The sequence below is a fragment of the Passer domesticus genome, chromosome 2 (assembly GCF_036417665.1).
Source record: "Passer domesticus isolate bPasDom1 chromosome 2, bPasDom1.hap1, whole genome shotgun sequence".
NCBI classification, from domain to species: domain Eukaryota; kingdom Metazoa; phylum Chordata; class Aves; order Passeriformes; family Passeridae; genus Passer; species Passer domesticus.
The window spans coordinates 74,150,290-74,168,200 of record NC_087475.1 but is presented as its reverse complement, the minus strand read 5'-3'; the positions used below and the strand labels follow the sequence as shown (position 1 = coordinate 74,168,200).

The 17,911-nt window shown below is 42.9% G+C and overlaps 1 long non-coding RNA gene across 2 annotated transcripts; it reads left to right on the top strand.

Moving 5' to 3' along the window:
* Positions 1-734: 734 nt before the first annotated feature.
* Positions 735-17,441, top strand: LOC135294269 (uncharacterized). Of its 2 annotated transcripts, none has more exons than XR_010356401.1 (3): positions 735-865; positions 3,496-6,433; positions 15,968-17,441. It is a non-coding gene; the product is annotated as an uncharacterized LOC135294269 (long non-coding RNA). The 2 variants fall into 2 exon arrangements; XR_010356400.1 differs by lacking the exon at positions 15,968-17,441 and adding an exon at positions 7,328-7,590.
* The last annotated feature ends 470 nt before the right edge of the window (positions 17,442-17,911 follow it).

The following is a 17,911-nucleotide window of genomic DNA, read 5'->3' as shown; positions in this document are numbered from 1 at the left end:
CTATTAAGCCAGCACTGTCAGGTCCACCACAAAACCAAGTCCCCAAGTGCCACAACTACATGTCTTTTAAAAACCTCCTGGGATGATGACTCCACCACTTCTTTGAGCAGTCTGTTTAAAAGCCTCACAAGCCTTTCCATGAAGAATTTTCCCTAGTATCCAATCATAATCTCCACTGGTGCAACCTGTTTCCCCTTCTCCTGTCACTTGTAGCCTGAAAGATGAGACCAAACCCCACCTGGCTGCACCCTCCTGTCAGGCAGCTGCAGAGAGTGATGAGGTCCCCCTGAGCCTCCTTTTCTCCAGGCTGAACACCCCCAGCTCCCTCAGCTGCTCCTCACAGCACTTGTGCTCCAGACCCTTCCCCAGCTCCGTTGCCCTTCCCTGGACACGCTCCAGCCCCTCCATGTCTTTCCTGCAGTGAGGGGCCCAGAGCTGAGCACAGCATTGGAGCTGTGGCCTCAGCAGTGCTGGGTACAGGGGGACGGTCACTGCCCTGCTCCTGCTGCCACACCAGGGCTGACCCAGGCCAGGATGCCATCGGCCTTCCTGACCACCTGGGCACACCCTGGATCATCTTCAGCTGCTGCTGACCAGCACCCCCAGGTCCTTTTCCAACAGGCAGCTTTCCGGACACTGCCCCCAGCCTGCAGCAGTGCCTGGAGTTGTTGTGACCCAAGGGCAGGACCTGGCCTTGGCCTTGCTGAACATCATGGAATTGGCCCTGGCCCTTCAATCCAGCCTGTCCAGATCCCTCTGCAGAGCCTTTCTTCCCTCCAGCAGATCAAGACTCCTGCCGAGCATGGTGTCATTTACAAGTTTATTGGGTGTGCACTTGATCTCCTTGTTTAGATCATCAGTACAGGTATAAAAGCTCACACCCCACCCTCCTGTCCCCAGAGCCTAGGCCCCTTTACCTCCTTCTTCTCTTCCTTTATAAAGATCCTCTTCAGCTATGAGGATAGTCTGAGAGCCATTCCTTTCCTGAAGTGAAGCCCATTATTTCATGCAGTCACAGATAACTCAGGCAAGAAAGAGAGTTTTCGTTATTCATTTTTCATTTCTTCCACTGCAACAGGAAAATCCTATCAAAAGGAAGTTGATTATTTAAATGCCTCCTCCATTTGAATTGCTCATTCAGAGCTGTTTCTCACACCTCAGTCATCTTGAGGTTTTTCCTGTTTTAAGCTAACCTGTCATGGTTTTATATTATTTACCAAATAATGCTGCTGCTGACTATGAATTTATTAAAGAGGTACTGAAGACAAAGCAGCCTCAGTATTACAATACAATTTTAGTCTGCACTGAATTGAAAATGTATTGTGCTGAACATAATCACATGGAAGGCAATTATAGAAACTGAAGAGGATCAAACAGAGTAATAGGGACATAAAAGGAAACCTGCATTCTCTATACACTACTCCCCATGCATATGAATGCTTCCCTTTTATCTTATTTTTAAAGACACTTCAAATTACATAGTAATTACAAATTCAAAAGGATTTTTTCACACAAAATTATCTCAGCCACTCTCCTGAGTAACACTGGAGCAGCTACCCAAGGCTTGCAAGTTAAGTTATCCATCTCTGCAAACACAGGATAAGTTTTTACAGGATATGTTGTAGTTATTTTTGGACTCAAGCCTTGATCCTGAGACTTCTGCATGGATCAGAAGAGATGATCACTGTGGCTTCTTCTGGTTCTATTTTCTATGACAAGATATAAATGATGTCTTGGTCAGAAAGTTGATTGATCTGATTGATCTAAATATTACTAAAGTATCATTGTAATTTAAATCACTAATCAACTGACTGAGAGTGCAGTGAAGTGTCAGGATAATTATGTGAGTTAGTTATCACTTATAGCTGCCCTAGAAGATTTGTCCTACCACCTAGGATGAAAAACCAGCGCTAGTGATTATGGCATGACTTTGGGAGGTGCAAAAAGGTGGACTGGTGCCCAAGGAATATGTGTAGTGGCAGCTGCAAAAACACTGTGTGAGGAAAGGTGATTAATAGGCACAGGAAGAGCCTTCAGTTCAGATCTGAATCAATTCTGCTTAAAACCTGTAGGCAAGTAAGGAAATCTGTGGAGCACACAGAACTGCATTTCTTTGTAGAACTTGAATACGGAGACTTCCAAGGGTGCATGTCTATGTCTTATTGGAATTTGGCACAACAGGATGATCAGAGCCGAGAGGCAATAACAGATACCATTTTATTGCCTCTTCAAGGAGAACTCCATGGCAAAAATCACCTCAAAATGAGATTTTTTTCATTTGTGTCATGGGGTCAAAGCCCATTTATCTTGCACACTGAGAGCCAGTGAAAGAGAGCGGGCCTGCCCATGTGCCCTGTACAGAGGAATCTCATACATGCAAAAGGTGCCAGTGGAGAGGGGAAGGTAGTAACTTCCCCTCAGTCATCCAACTAAAATCATTCCTGTCTACTGCCTTTGTAGTTAAATTCTTCCAAGCTGTTCTGGAAAATGCTGCTATATATTTTCTTTGCAGCTTCTGGTAAATTGCTACTCTTTGTTTGTGTGAGGATTTACAAGAAGTATTTTCTCACTATTATGCTGCTGTTTGACACAAAATTTGCCAATTAAAAGTCATCATTATAAAATGCCAATCTTTCACCTTGCAACTTTTACCTTGCTCATTTGTCAGCAAGGTCAGTGCAAAACTAGAGCCTCTTCAAGCTCACACCAAGTCCTGAGATTCACTTCCATGGCCTTTGAGGTGCCTAAAAATTTGAAGTTGGCCCTTTTTTTTTTTTCCTTTATCATTCCCAATCAGGTTCAATGATCAGCTTGAATATTGTATTACCTGAAATCGAAATGCCAAGAAGTTTCTGTTCAGGAAATCTCTCCCTCTTTCTATTTCTGGAAGAACATTTATGTGTCATATGTGCCTATTTATAGACCTCTTAGAACACATTGTTAACAGCAAATAGCACTGCAAGAGAGAGAAGCCATTGTTTATCATACCTGTGTACCATATAACATAGACAAATTAATCACCTAAAAAAGCAAAAATTGTAATGGCATGCTTACATTGATTTCACAAATAGGTGTCTCATGATCTATTTTGATTGAAGTTTTTTGTGCTTTGGATCACATGAAAAATGGATGTCCTTTATGTCTTCTATGATAAAGGACAGTGTCTCTTAAAAGGTCATTGGGGATTATACAGAATATGATTATATGCCCATAGTAAACAGGGTACAGCAGACAATAAAGCAGGATGAGGAGCCTTCCCTGTGTTCAACTGCCATGAAGGGGATGTCCCTCCTGCTGCTGTAACCCCCCCAGTGCCCTTGCAAGCAACAGAGATAACTTCTGTGTGGCTGATGAAACCTTCTCTTTAACTTCCCTGAAATAAAGTGTGTGAAAGAAAAAAATAGAAGAAAGATAAAGAGAAACCCAAACTTTCCATTTTCATTTGTGTTCTACTGATTTATGTTGCCTTATTTCTAATATTTCTTCCATTTCTAGGAACCAGCTCTAACTGCTTGGCTACTTCCTGGGAGTAATGATCAAACCAGCAGATGTGCTTGTACAAGAGATAGATTTGGTGTCTTCCTTCACTGAAAATGTCTGTGTTGGTCTGGATATACACTCCTATGCATCACAGCCTTCTGGGCAGAACTGAGTTTGAAAATATAAAAGTGTTGTGTATTAGGAAGATATTTTTCTGTTTGAACAGGGGGTCAGAAACACATCAGAAGCTTCTACCAGCTTATGCTCTTTATGCAGGGTCTTATTCAGCGTGATTTAATTTACAGGGTCTCAGTTTCCTTCATCATCACCAACTATTTATATTTATGCTGTAAAGAACAAACTGGAAAATTTATCTTTTGTCACAGAAATCTTGACAGTGGGCAGGCAACTGCACACCAAGAATCCTTTCTGACAGCCTGATATTGCTATTTCACTCTACCATGTGTTGTCTCTCTCCTAATTTATATGTTGTTTATCTGTTTGAGACAGAGCCTTTTGTTTTTATACAGTATCTAACAAAACAAGGTGATGGTCACACTGAAAACAGAGGCACTGTCTGATTGGAGAAAGGGGAAAAAAAAATTAATTGGTACTGCTTTGCAGGGATTGCATCTGACTTCCCAATGACTCAATTCATTAGGAAATGAGACACTATGAATACACACACAGTTGGATTACTAGAGGATGGGTTAGCAGCTAGGTGTGTACCAAAGATTCATCCTGGCTCTGGATCATAGCAGCTGAGCCTGATTTATTATCACTAAGTCAGACGCCAAGAGATGTTTCTGATATACTGGGAGCTGGAGGCATGCAGAGGAGTGAAGAAATAGCATTATGCTTCTCAAGATATGTTGTGTGTGAATGTATTTGTGGGTTGCCTTTGTGCATTCTGGTTGCAGAGAGGTATCTCTATTGACATAAAATATTCAGGGTAGAATTGGACACTTAAAAGATTGCTCTAAATATATTTTAAAAGAAAGCAGCAGAGAATCACTAGGGAAAGCATTTGATTTTTTCAGTCATAAAAATAGCAGAAATTTCTCCTTTTCTCTATCACTTTGTCCTGAAGTCAATGCAGGGGTGTTCACACCCGTATCCTTCCGTTTGTGATGTCTGACACAGCCATTAATCACAGCTCAAATGAAAAAAAAACAAACCAAAAACTACAAATAAAAAACCAACCCAAACCACAAAGATCCACAGGGGTTTTCTCCTGTGATTTCTAAAGCCTTGTCAACACCCTGTGCAGTACTGCCATCTGCACTGTAGATTGTGTCTACATGTGTCACTGTGCCAGTGACAGGGCAAATGTACATCATCAGTGGTGCCACTGAAAAAGAAGGAATTAGTGCACACCTGCAACATATTCTCAGTTAGGAAAGTAAAACCCTGAACACAACAATATGGTGGGGGAAATGTTGATCAGTTTTTTCATGGAAATGTGATTTACATGCCAAATTCATCTGGTGGCCAGCATCACCCTTCCTCTCAGGAAGGAAGGCTTCAGAGTATTTTTCAGATTTGATTAATAATTTATTTGGCATCTGGAAGTCACAGCAAAACAGCTCATATGGAAAGGGAGGGTGTAAATTGCCTGCCTCTGCCAGGCACTACTTGGTTATTATTCACAGCTAGAATACTATTTGTAGAATATTTGTGTATTTAATATTTTAAAGAGCACCTTTGGCACTTGGGTTGATTTCAGCATTCTCGAGGCTGTGCCTATACTACAGATATTGTCATCTGGAAGACGTGCTCTCATTGCCAACTGAACCAGTGGAGGGTTTTAATATGCGAGGAAGCAGGCACTAGAATAAGGGGAGATTACTGTGAGCTCAGTGCATTTTAAATGAAGGATGGCACCCGTGGAAGACAAGGGGAACCTTCCCAAGATGAGTCTGCAGTGCACACAGTCTGCCTACTGTAAACAGGGCATTGCTGGAGCTCAGGCCAGAGCACATTAAATGGAAGGAAGTTGCTTATAGATTTTACAGCTGTACATGTGATGTATTTCTGTCTTTCTGCATTTGTCACTCAGTGATTACCTCAACCAGGTCATGACAGCTCTCCTGACTGTCTTCTAGGAATTCACCTGATAGTATAACATAGTATTTTAACCTACTCACAGTGCCATGCTACTTACTTGCTGTATGCTATCTGCAGTATTTCTGCTCAGAGTTGTATTTCTATTTACCATCTGTGGGAGACCAAAGTGTTAGTGGTTAATGATTCAAACAAGGGGCCATGTGGGAGGCAGCAGGTGCTTTGCTGAGGCCAGATTTGCACCTCCCCAAAACCAAAACCCAAAGCCAAGGGAAGGAGGGGAGTTTTCTGAGTGTGGTGGCAAAACCTCTGGTCTGCCTAGGACAGAGTGGGGGAACAGACACCACCAGAGGCTGCAGGCTGGGTTTTGAACCAGGTAAGGGAAGAGGCCAGTAAGAAACAGGTCCTTCAGAGGCTGGACAGTGTTTTTGTCATGCAATGGATGCAAAATTACAATTACACAGCTGGGTCAGTTCTAAAATTTCCCCCTGTGCCCCTGGGAAGGTATTGGGGCATTCACATGCAGGTCTCAGCGTGTTCACCCCTTCTGATGGAGAATAACTGGCTCAACTACACTGACTTGAGAGTGAGCTGTCATGCCTTAGTGTCCTAAACCATCAAAGATCCCCAAAATTATCCCAGACTCATTTCTGGGGTCTTCCACCAGACAACTGAGCATGACCCACAGCATTGCAGCAGTGTTAAACTGCCCACCCACCCTTGCCAGGGGAGGAACCCTATCATTCCCACCTGATCTGAACATATATTAACCCATCAAACTTTGTGCTACCCAGGCTTCCCCCACTCCCAACAGATCAAGACTGGGAGCAGCACCTCAACCAAAGGATTTTGAATTTGCAACAATCAAGTCTCATCACTGGATGCACAGGTGATGATAGCTTTCTATTCTTATCCCTCCTTTCTTCCTTTTCCTTATGTATGTCCTTAAACGATATCTTTATTCTTTTATATTGCTATATTAGTATAGATAATAACCAAAATGCTTCCTTTCCATTGCAACCAAATTGTTCTAAAATACTAAAATAAACCCTACACACACACACGTGTGTGTGTGTGTGTGTGTGTGTGTGTGTGTGTGTGTGTGTGTGTGTATTTTTTTTAATTTTTTTTTTTTTAAGAAACAACCATTCAGTGTTGTTTCACTCTAATCTGCCCCAAGGAAGAACCTGAGTTACCTCCTCTTTTGGAGGCAGGTGGCAACACCAAACACACGTTCTTATGAGCTGCTAGAAGGTCTTTTTCTTATGAAGGGGTTTTTAATAGAAGAGGACATTTAATTAACAGAAAAGGGAAAGAAAACCACTAAATGCTGAGTCATATTCAAGCTACTATAATTTTTTCCCTTTTTAAGAGCTTGAAAATTGCTGTAGCTGAAAAGCTTTAGCTGCTGTGCTCATTCTTGGCTTTCACAACCACAACATTTAGAGTGCCTAAGTCTGTATGCCTAAATCTACAGCTTGACCTACAACAGTAGCAGGAACCAAACATTCTCTTCTGTTTATTTGACCCTGTCATGTGGATTTTACCCTCATTACTTGTTAACCACTTTTAGGGGATAGCATTCACCATGTCTAATCCAGACCAGCTTTCCTCCAAGTTACATGCTGCACATATGTAGTCCAAAAGACTGAAGAACAATTTGGCTGGGGTGGGGGGATGGACTAGATGACCTTCCAAATTCTCTGTGAAGATTTGGTGTGCAAGAGTGGTGGATCTGAATAAGACACAAAGTGTCCAGACATGGCTATGCTGGATCTTGCAGTGGCAATCCTAAGGATGTGAACCACAGATGCCTAAACAAGCACCTGGACCCTAGGCAACACTCCAGAAGCAAAGATGACAAAGATGAGAAAGGAAGCAAACAGGAGGTGAGCAGTGAGTTTGTGGCAGAGTCAAGATTTACCAAGCAATCTGATTGCTGCTCCTTTACCCACCTGCCTCTCCTGGCTAATTTCACAGCCGAAATGAAATTGCCAGTGAGAAAAGCAGTGCAAGCATGCACAATGTGCTGTGATTAGAAAGGGCACTGCTGGGGAGAGGAGCATCAGATCAGCCAGGCAGAAGTTTTGTGTGTATTCCCTCTGCCTTTTCTCCTGAGAGGTGCTTGCCTTTTATTCTCTGCTCCTTTGCTTTCAGTTCTGTTGTTGCAACTTGCACCTTCCCTCTAAAACGTAAAATGTAGCCTCTGTCAGTGTGATGGAGGCAAAGCGAGCTGATGTTCCTTCTGCTCCTAGGAGGATAAAAAATGCCACAGCACTGATTCTGCATGGCAGGGAGGGGACAATGCAGCTCTCAATAGCCAAAAGAAGAAATACAGTTACTGACATTTTAGTTATCCCTGCAAGGGTACATATATTCAACAGTGCTGCGCACCCAGCAGCATCTGGACAGTCAGTGGGGAAAACAGGTGGAATTTGTTTAGATTAACACTAAAAAGCACTAAAAAGGCTGAAAAAACACAACCTGCCTCTGTTCTGTGAAGGTTCGAAATTCCTCTCTTTTGGGGGACAGAAGAGCAAGAACTTAGGAAAGAAGATCAAGATTTGTGTGTTTAACCCCTTCAGCCTGGTGAAGGATGAGCTATGTTTCAAAACAGACTTTCAGAAGCTGCAACCACACCAGTGATTGTCTGTATATTAATCCCCACCCAATAAATATTTTCAGGATGAGTGGCACAGTTCAGAAGTTATGAAGAGGGATGACACTCTGCAAAGCACTAAGAAGCAAGAAATCAAGCAGATGCAGCATAAGATGCAGTTAAAGTAAAGACAGCTCTGAAAAGAAGAGAGACCTTACAAGCCAGGGTTACTTTAGCCTGCAGTAAGGGAAGATTAATAATGAACATAGATTGCTCAAATGAATCATATCATAATGGATGTCCTGAATGTCTTGTGATGGATGGCTAGACAGAATTTAGTGCCATGAACACTGGTGATTGAACTGGCATACAAAACAGGTAGGAAGGAATTTTCGGTCAGAGAAGGGCACAGGCAGCAGCTGTCAATAGGAGGGCAAAACTCACCTCCTGGAGAAGAGCCATAGCCTCCAACCTGTGATACTGGGGAGAGAAACCAAAGAGAAGAGAGCAGTCAATGCTCAGACAAGGGCAGCTACGTCAGGCTGCACAGAGACTGATGGATGTGCTCAGGAGCAATCTTTATCACCTGGAGCTTCACCGTGGGTAGTTGCAGTTATATTGGATTAGGAGCTTGCTCAAGACTGCTTTTCTACCCTGTGGTGTGCTCAACCCAAACAACATTCTGAATTTGCAGTTTGGGTAGAAGCCTGAGCATTCCACACTGATTCACTGTAGACAGAGATAAGACTATAAATAGGTGCTTTGTATATAATAATGCTTTCCTGATAGAGCAGCAGCTCTTCAGTCTACTGGCTAAAGCAGCAGAGTTTTCTACCTGGCACCTGATAAATGCTGTCTGTGTCCCTGGGACATCTGCCACTAAGTAAACTCAGTGCAAGCTGTTAAAACTTTGCTAGGAGGTGAACAAATGTCATGTAGGGCTGGCTGGCTGGACCAGAGCAGCCACAGAGGTTCAGAAACTTCCCACTCCCACCACATGCCTCTACCAGCCCTACCAGGGCCAGTTGTGTTCCTCTCTCATGTCTCTCTTGCCCAGGCCATGAAAAGTCTAGTTGGCCCACTGGGAAAAAAAGTCAGAGCCTCTGAAATTGGTAAGTACTAATAAAACAAGAAGAAAAATATAGCAAACTTTTTCCTGCACTAGTGATAGGCACAATCTGAGAAAAAAAAACCCAAAACAAACCAACAAAAAGCCCTCCAAAAAAGAAAAAAAAGGCAAAGAACCAAACCAACAACCAAAAAAAAAAAAAACCCAAAAAAAAACCCACCCAACCCAACAAAAACAACCTAAAGCAACAACAACACAAACAGAAAGAAAGTGCCTCTCATTATCCTCCTTGCTGGATAGAAGAAAAGTAATTAAAAAAGCAGCAGGAGAACAGGGTGTGACACAAAATTGCACTGCACAAAACATGGTCCCTTTCTTCTTTTTTTTACCAGATTTTGTATATGTTTTTGAGTCCTACCCAGCAGAAGCTGTTGGGTAAAAACTTAAATAAGCTCCTACACGTGGGACCAGTGTTTTTGCAAGTGTGAAGAAATGGTGACATTCCCAGCAGCACCACGACTGGTTTTCCTCTCCTGACTGCAGCACAACCTGTTGGCCAGGGGAGGAAGGGAAGGAAGGGAAGGAAGGGAAGGAAGGGAAGGAAGGGAAGGAAGGGAAGGAAGGGAAGGAAGGGAAGGAAGGGAAGGAAGGGAAGGAAGGGAAGGAAGGGAAGGAAGGGAAGGAAGGAAGGAAGGAAGGAAGGAAGGAAGGAAGGAAGGAAGGAAGGAAGGAAGGAAGGAAGGAAGGAAGGAAGGAAGGAAGGAAGGAAGGAAGGAAGGAAGGAAGGAAGGAAGGAAGGAAGGAACTTCTGTACTAAAGACATGGGAACTGTGTGTTAAACAGTATTATAAATACACCAGTAAATAGCATGATTATTATCAACCCATGGCAAAATGTTCTATGATTAACAGTAAAAATGTACCAGTTAAATATGACTGCTTAATTTCCCTGTTAAAACCTGCCACATACACTGGAAATGTATGACCAAAGTCTCACTGTGGTCCTGTAATACATTTGAAGTAAACTCATCCCTTCAAATCAATTCTTAGTCTGATACAGCCTTCCCTTCAGGCATTGACTCTTTGTCATGTGTGCTGTATCAAAGGTATGAAACAAAAGAGCAACTGGAAATAAATGGAAAGTCTGAAAACTTCGCTCTGAAAAGCAACTCTACCAGACTACACATTCCTATATTCAGCAGATCTGCATCTATGTCAGTCATATCCTCTCTCAAGTGATTAAAACAAGCTCTCACTCACAGAAGAGCTGACACAGCCCATAAAAATATTTACATAATGCAGAAGGAGAAGAATTTCTTCATTATGCTACTGCTGTGATTAAGACTGCAATAGGAGCTGACCTCTCAAATATTCTCCTCCACATAATCAAGGTCTGAGACTTGATTATAATTAAGAGGGCCTTTCATTTTATATATATTAGGGCTATGCAGCAGCACAGGAGCTGCTTTCCAGGTATCACTCCAGGCCACTATCTTTTCCACAGAAGCAAAAAAGTCCACCTTCCTCACTGGAAAAACAGAAGTGCTGGCAAGGACAAACATGCAGCAAATGGTCTCACACAGATCATAGGTCTTTATTTGTCTTCAGCTCTGCTTGGCAGAGCAAGTGAATTTCACATCTTTAAAAGCCCTTTGCTTCAGTTATCATTTATAACCCTGGATGTATTTACAGGTTTCCTGACTCCTTCTGTGCACACTTTAAATTAATTTATTCCTGTGCTTTTTCCTTTCTTTCCTTTAACTCCTCCTCAAATCTTCCTCATCAGCAAGGTTGCCCTTCGGAGACACCTATTTGGGGAAGAAACCCTTGTCTGATTTTATGAGGATATTTTGAAAGTATACACAGTCTCTGCAAGTATTAGTGTGTCCACCATGTCCTATTTTATTGGAGTTTTGATGCTTAGAGCCGAGCTTCCTCATCTGCTTTTGGAAGCCTAATATGGAATCTGAATTTCAATCTTGTAAATCATGTAAATATATCTCTTTGTAGAGTTCACTGAGATCTGAAATAAAGTCCCAGAAGCATGGATGACTAGAATAGAATAGAATAGAATAGAATAGAATAGAATAGAATAGAATAGAATAGAATAGAATAGAATAGAATAGAATAGAATAGGTCAAAAAATACCTTTAGCATCATCTAGTCCAACCATTAGCCCAGCGAAGTCCCACTAAACCATGTCCCTCAGTGCCACATCTACACATCTTTTAAATACCTCCAGGGATGGTGACTCAACCACTTCTCTGGTAGCCTGTTCCAATCCTTGGCAAACCTTTCTGTGCAGAAATTTTCTCCTAATATCCAATCAAAATCTCCCCTGATGCAGCTTGAGGTTGTTTTTCCTTCTCTTGTCACTTATTACCTGGGAGGAGAGCCTGACCCCACCTGGCTACACCCTCCTTTCAGGCAGCTCTGGAGAGCAGTAAGGTTCCCCTGAGCCTCCTTTTCTCCAGGCTGAACACCCCCAGCTCCCTCAGCTGCTCCTCACAGCACTTGTGCTCCAGACCCTTCCCCAGCTCCGTTGCCCTTCCCTGGACACGCTCCAGCCCCTCCATGTCTTTCCTGCAGTGAGGGGCCCAGAGCTGAGCACAACATTGGAGCTGTGGCCTCAGCAGTGCTGGGTACAGGGGGACGGTCACTGCCCTGCTCCTGCTGCCACTCCAGGGCTGACCCAGGCCAGGATGCTCAGCAGAGGTATAATAGATAATATTTTAGTTTGGTCTCATTTCTAGGTTTGAATTGTTTAACTGTAGCAGCAAAACACTGCAGTAGGGCCTCTGTGAGCCTCCTAGCTATAAAAACCCTAGATGATATCTATTAGTGTTGCTATAGAGCCAGAGTAGCATTTTAGGATTTAAAGATATATGCGATATCACAGATATTTTCTGTCTGCCCTAGAAAGAGATATGGACAATAGAGCACTGGAGCCTATTTCCAGGTATGGGGAGGTTTAGGGACACAGGGCTGAGGAACATGCTGATGCCTCTTTGCTGGCCTTGGGGTTTTACTATTTGGCAGCACCTTATACTGAGGAAAGATAAAACCCCAGGATTCAGGAGATGGGTTTCCTACCAAGAGAGGCTGTGGAGGTTTGCTGAACACTACACAAATCCAGCCTTTACACAGTGCTGCCTACCTCTCAGCAACAGAAGAGAGCCCATATTCAGCTGTGGCAGAGCTGCACACCAAGTGATTCCCTGGGAACACTGCCTCTGTAAGCACTTTGGGGTAGTCAGACAGAAGGGAGAGAAGGGATACAAGAGATGAGAAAGGTCACTGTGTGTGAAAACCAGTGCTTTTTTACACACAGGATTTGCATGTCCCAGAAACTGACAGTGTCTAATGAGGCAATCCAAAGACTGATCAGGGGGCAGAAGCAGTCCTTGAACTTTAAATTACCCATCACAGAGGTAGATTCTTCCAGCTCCACGGCAAACATAACTGTCCTTTTTCTCATACTGCAGTAAGGCTGAGCTTAATACTCTGGTTGCTGAATTACTTTGGCTTTGTTGCTTTTACATTGTCAAGACTTTATTTCTGTTCAGCAGCACATGCTCTTCGCCTTGTTGCATGCTGTACTAATCAAGCTTTTATTATGTATTTTTAGATCCTCCCCACAGTGTGCAAAGATCTGCGGGGCTCTTTTAGCTCAGAATATCAATAAAGCTTATTGCCAATGTTCCTGGTTGAGGTACTGCATCTACTTACCCTGGTCGTCCCTTGGAAAAATTAAATTGTTGCAGTGTAAGTGCAAGGTTCAAGGTCCACTGCATATGAAAATAGAATTGATTACTCCCAATGAACAGAGGCTTGCAGCTCTTAAGAGCATTATACGATAAATGTGTTGGCACACACTATGCATTTGGCATGCTAAGTAGTTTACTGAACTACTCTCTGCAGCATATTTTAATGAAATGCTGACAGTTTGGCATCTTATTGGATAACTGCATTCAGTGGCATTGGTCACAAATGGAAGCCATGCAAAATAATCTGTAAGGTGGCAGCTCCTCCACGACTTTCTGCTCTGTGTTACTACACTCCTAGAATTTATCAGTCGGCAATTAGAAATCAATAATGAGCACATGGTTTCTCCCCAGTTCACATCTAGAAACTTCTGCCTCTAAGCAACCCCACCCAAAAAAAAAAAAAGTATGCAAAGTATTTTCCTAAAGAACTTAGCTTTATCTGCTAAAGGAATGCCATTAGCATTCCATGTTAGACAGGGTGTGAGAAACAACAAAAAGAACAAGTTACAGATGGAGGGGCTCTGCCTCTCCCTGGTGTCCTGCCTTGCTGGCTGGTGCACAGGACAACGTGGCCAAAAAGATGGGGAGCCACAAGGGCACTCCTGACTCCAGCAATTCCTGAGACATGGACAACACTAGCACAGAACCTGGGACTGGCTCTACTGGTCCACTTCTTTTATGGGTTTTGGGGTTTTTTTTCTTGTGTTTGAGGAGAGGGTTTACTTATGGCAACAATATTTTTAAAAAAACCTTTAATCACAGGTGGAAATTTTTTAGCTGAAATAGTTTCACAGTAGAAGTAATCAAACTTTACAGAGAGTTTTTCCTATCTTATACTCTCACCTGCTTCTAACCCTACCATTACCTAAGGTTTCCTTCTAGAATAATGTTTTTCTTTCATCCACTGCGTAAAGACTATAACCAAATAAACTGATAGCACCTCACTCTCCCAGGGTGGCAACTCCCTTTGCGAGTCTGGAGACGTGGCCCTGATTCTTTATATTCCTGGTGCCACCCAGTGTTGAAAAACTGGAAGTGGCACTGCAAAGGCAGGCGCTTGGGAAGTCACAGCCAACCGGTGCCTCTGGCACACGTCCTGCAGCCAGGACCTCAGTGCCACCTGTTGTGACCATGCACTGAAGACCAAAATCTTAAACCATCTTCTTTCACAGACAGCGTGACTTCAGCTTCCTCCGATGGAACTAGGCCCTTCCATATAGTTCTTCTGCTCAGGCTCTTCTCTTTTCCTGATTAGTACTAAAAGGCAGAGGAAACTTTTCACTAGTGTGTTTCAATGCTCCTGTTCCCAAATATTAAGGAGATCATAGTGTCTATCTCTTTAACAATGATTTTGGGGATCAGTCACCCCAGACACACTGTTGCCCTACTGTGGTTAACTACCGTCACAGACAGTTTCAGCCAAGAGGAGCAGTGTGGTACCTCCATCACACCGTCCTGAGCTTTGCAGGCAGATAAGAGATGTGGTCAGTGCATGTGCATGTCACAGTATTACGCAGACTGAGTCACCAGAAGAAAGTTTACTCTTTTTTTAATGATCAGTTGATAGCTTGTTGCTTTAAAGTGTGAGAAAATTATCTGACCTAAGAGAGGAGCATAAGCGTCTCTAAGATTGGTACTGCCCACTTCCCAGATCCGAAACCTAACTTTTCCCCACCTTTCTTTTCATTTTTTTCATATGGATCTCAGCTCTTTCAGTGGCTATGGTGTGCCTTCAAGGGCCAGGGAATGTGGCAGACCATGATGTACAACGGCATTTAAATGGCCTGTGACCAGCCAGACTCACTCTCCTTTGTCAAAGGAGTCCTGCTCCTCACACAGAGTCATAGAATATCCTGAGCTGGAAGGCACCCACACCCTGCTCCTGAGAGTGTTGTCCAAATGCTTCTCATACTCTAGCAGGCTTAGTGCTGTGTGCACTTCCGTGGAGAGTCTGCCCAACCACCCTCTGGGCGAAAAACCTTTCCTTTATATCTAACCAAACACCCCCATCCCCACAACACATGGATCAGCTGTCTCAAGTTAGTTGCAGAGGTAAAAAAAATGTTGGGGCTTCTGGACCACGGGAAGTGGTTTCTTCTTGGTTTGCCAGGGCAACATAAGTCTTCCCCTTTCATTCACACTTTATGGTCATACTTCAGCCATAGATCCCCACTCTCCTAGTTATCCAACAATTTCTTTCCTAGGTCTCCACAGAACAAACACAGAATTGTTATTGCTGAAGGAAGACATGATTTTGTCCCTTATCTATTTTACTCTTTTAGAAGCTGTTACATAGTGGTGACAAAAGTTAGAGCGGCTCTTGTATTGCGTTTTACAATTCTTGTTCCTTATTTCATTTATACTGATTTTGACACAAGCCTGTCTCAGCAGTAACTCACTGCAGTGCCACCAGGCAGTCTGACAGCCTAGATTTGCCATCCAAAACCCCAGGCAAATGAACAGTTATGGGTTACAAGGAGTGGTTTTGAGTGAAATGCCTTACATGCAGTTTGTTAATGCGTGGACATTGGCATAAACTCTCAGTTGCAGAAAGGCCTTTTCCAGTCCTGATTCCAGAAGGATGCCAGCAGCAGTACAAAGCAGCAATAAATCAATCAGCCAGCCAGTCTATAAGTGCATTGCATAACCACGTAAACAAACAAGTACTGGGCACCCTAAAACACTGTAGATATTTTCCCCTTGTCAGGCCAAGCCGTTCCAGAGAATCAATAGGGGGTATAGGAAAGGTCACAAACTGCCTGGATTAATCTCATCAAAAAGCAACAGCCAAACAGCAGTGGTTCCCTGAGAAGAGAAGGGCATGGACTTTCAGGGAATAAAAAGAAAATTATAAAGATGCAATAAACCAATATTTAATAAACCAATATTTATAAACCAATATTTAAAACAAATTTACTTATAAACTAAGTAAATGTTTTAGAAAAGGAGGCTATTGAAAACATTGGTCTTTTTTCTTGGTTTCTTACAGCTGCAGAGGTCTCTATTCTCTTTTGATACACAGAAGAGGAGCTCTGTAAGAAAACGCTGATCTAACCTGATGGATACAAGCATGGATGTAAAGTAATAGCTTCTCCCTGAGGAAAAGGACTTGGGGGCATTGGTCGATGTGAAGCTCAACATGAGCCAGCAATATGCACTCACAACCCAGAAAGGCAAGTGTTTCCTGGTCTGCTCCAAGAGATACATGGCCAGCAGGGTGAGGAAGCTGATATTCCCTCTGCTCTACTCTCTGGAGATCCCACCTGGAGTATTGTATCCATCTCTGGTATCACCAGCATAAGGAAAACATGGACCTGCTGGAGCAAATCCAGAGCATGGACACAAAAATGATCAGAGAAACAAAACTCTCTCCAATGAGAAATGGCTGAGAAAGTTGAGGCTGTTCACCTGGAGAAGAAAAGGCTCCAGGGAGACCTTCAAGCAGCCTCCCAGTACTCAAATGGGGCTTACAGGAGAGATAAAGAGGTACTTTTTGCAAAGACATGTTAGGACAAAGGGTGATGGCTCTAATCTGAATAGCATAGGTTTCAATCAGATATTAGAAGGAAATTATTTACTGTGTAAGTGGTGAGGCCCTAGCACAGATTGCCTGGAGAAGCTGTGGATGCCCCATCTCTGAAAGTAAGTGTTCAAGGCCAGGTTGGATGTGACTGAGCAATTGGTCTAGTGGAAGGCATCCCTGCCCATGGCAGGAGTGTTGGAAATAAATTATATTTTAGGTCCCTACTAACCCAAGCCATTCTATGATTCTTTGAGCTAAAACCAAGACACCAGGAATGCTCAGTACATCTTTGTTACCTTGTTAAACATATGGATTTAAATAAAAAAGGTTATAGTAGCAACAGCCAAAATCTTTAACAACTCTATAGCTATGAAAACAGGAGTTAGCAAGGGTAAATATGGCCAAGCAGATGGCTTTTATTTAGGAAACTAAATGAGATCCCTCCACAGTCCCTTTATTAGCATCATTATATAAGTAAACAAGTAATTAACAGAAAATTACTGGAGTAAACAGTAAGCACCTGAGGATAAATTGCTCTAAGTGACAAATAACCTTCACAGAGACACATTAAATTAATTGAGGTGATTGGGTTACTCAGACAGGCAAGAGGGGGGTGCTGGACTGTAATTTTTGCTTGGGACAAAGGGGTTCTGACCCTGTTGCCCTGTGACTGTCCGTCAGACTGAAGTGTTTTCAGCAGTACTCACTGAAACTCACTGGTGATATTTGAATAAGGTGCTTGTATGAAACTTCTGAAGTTTTCATATGGGGCAAGTCTTGGTCCATATTGAGTAGCTGATAAGTTGCTTGCTGCCCTTTCCATCAGGGGCTCACTTGCTTTTGGCAACCTGCAGGAGGGAGACAGCACTATGCATGTCTGTGCCGGCTAAAGCGCCCCTGCAGAAAAACTCACAGAGCTTTTAAGCTCACAAACTGTTGCACTTTCTCTGGAACCATGGGGTGCTGACCATGTCCCAAGCTACCTATGGACCAGCTGTGTAGCTCCGATTAACACCATCTAGAAAGACCTGAGCTGGGCAGCATCAGGAACAACCACTTACTCTGTTCTTCAGGGCAAAGTAGCGTGCAGTCACTTAGATTTGTGCAGTCACTTAAATGCAAACATAGAGAAATATTAGCTGTAAATCCCAATGACAAAATAAATATGTACCCAAGTATAATAACTTAAACATAGTCTGTGTGCTCTCAAAATTATCTGCTCTTTTAAAAGGTATTGCATTTTGCCATCAGAAAAATATCTACATGGAGAAACCAAAAATGCCCTAAGGGAAGGAAAAGGATCATTGGTCAGTGGTAAATGCAGAGATAGAATAGTTCAGATTATAACAGAGGGAGGAAAGTGTTTCACTGTCCTCCTGATCTATTCTTAATATGCCAAAATGAATGAAC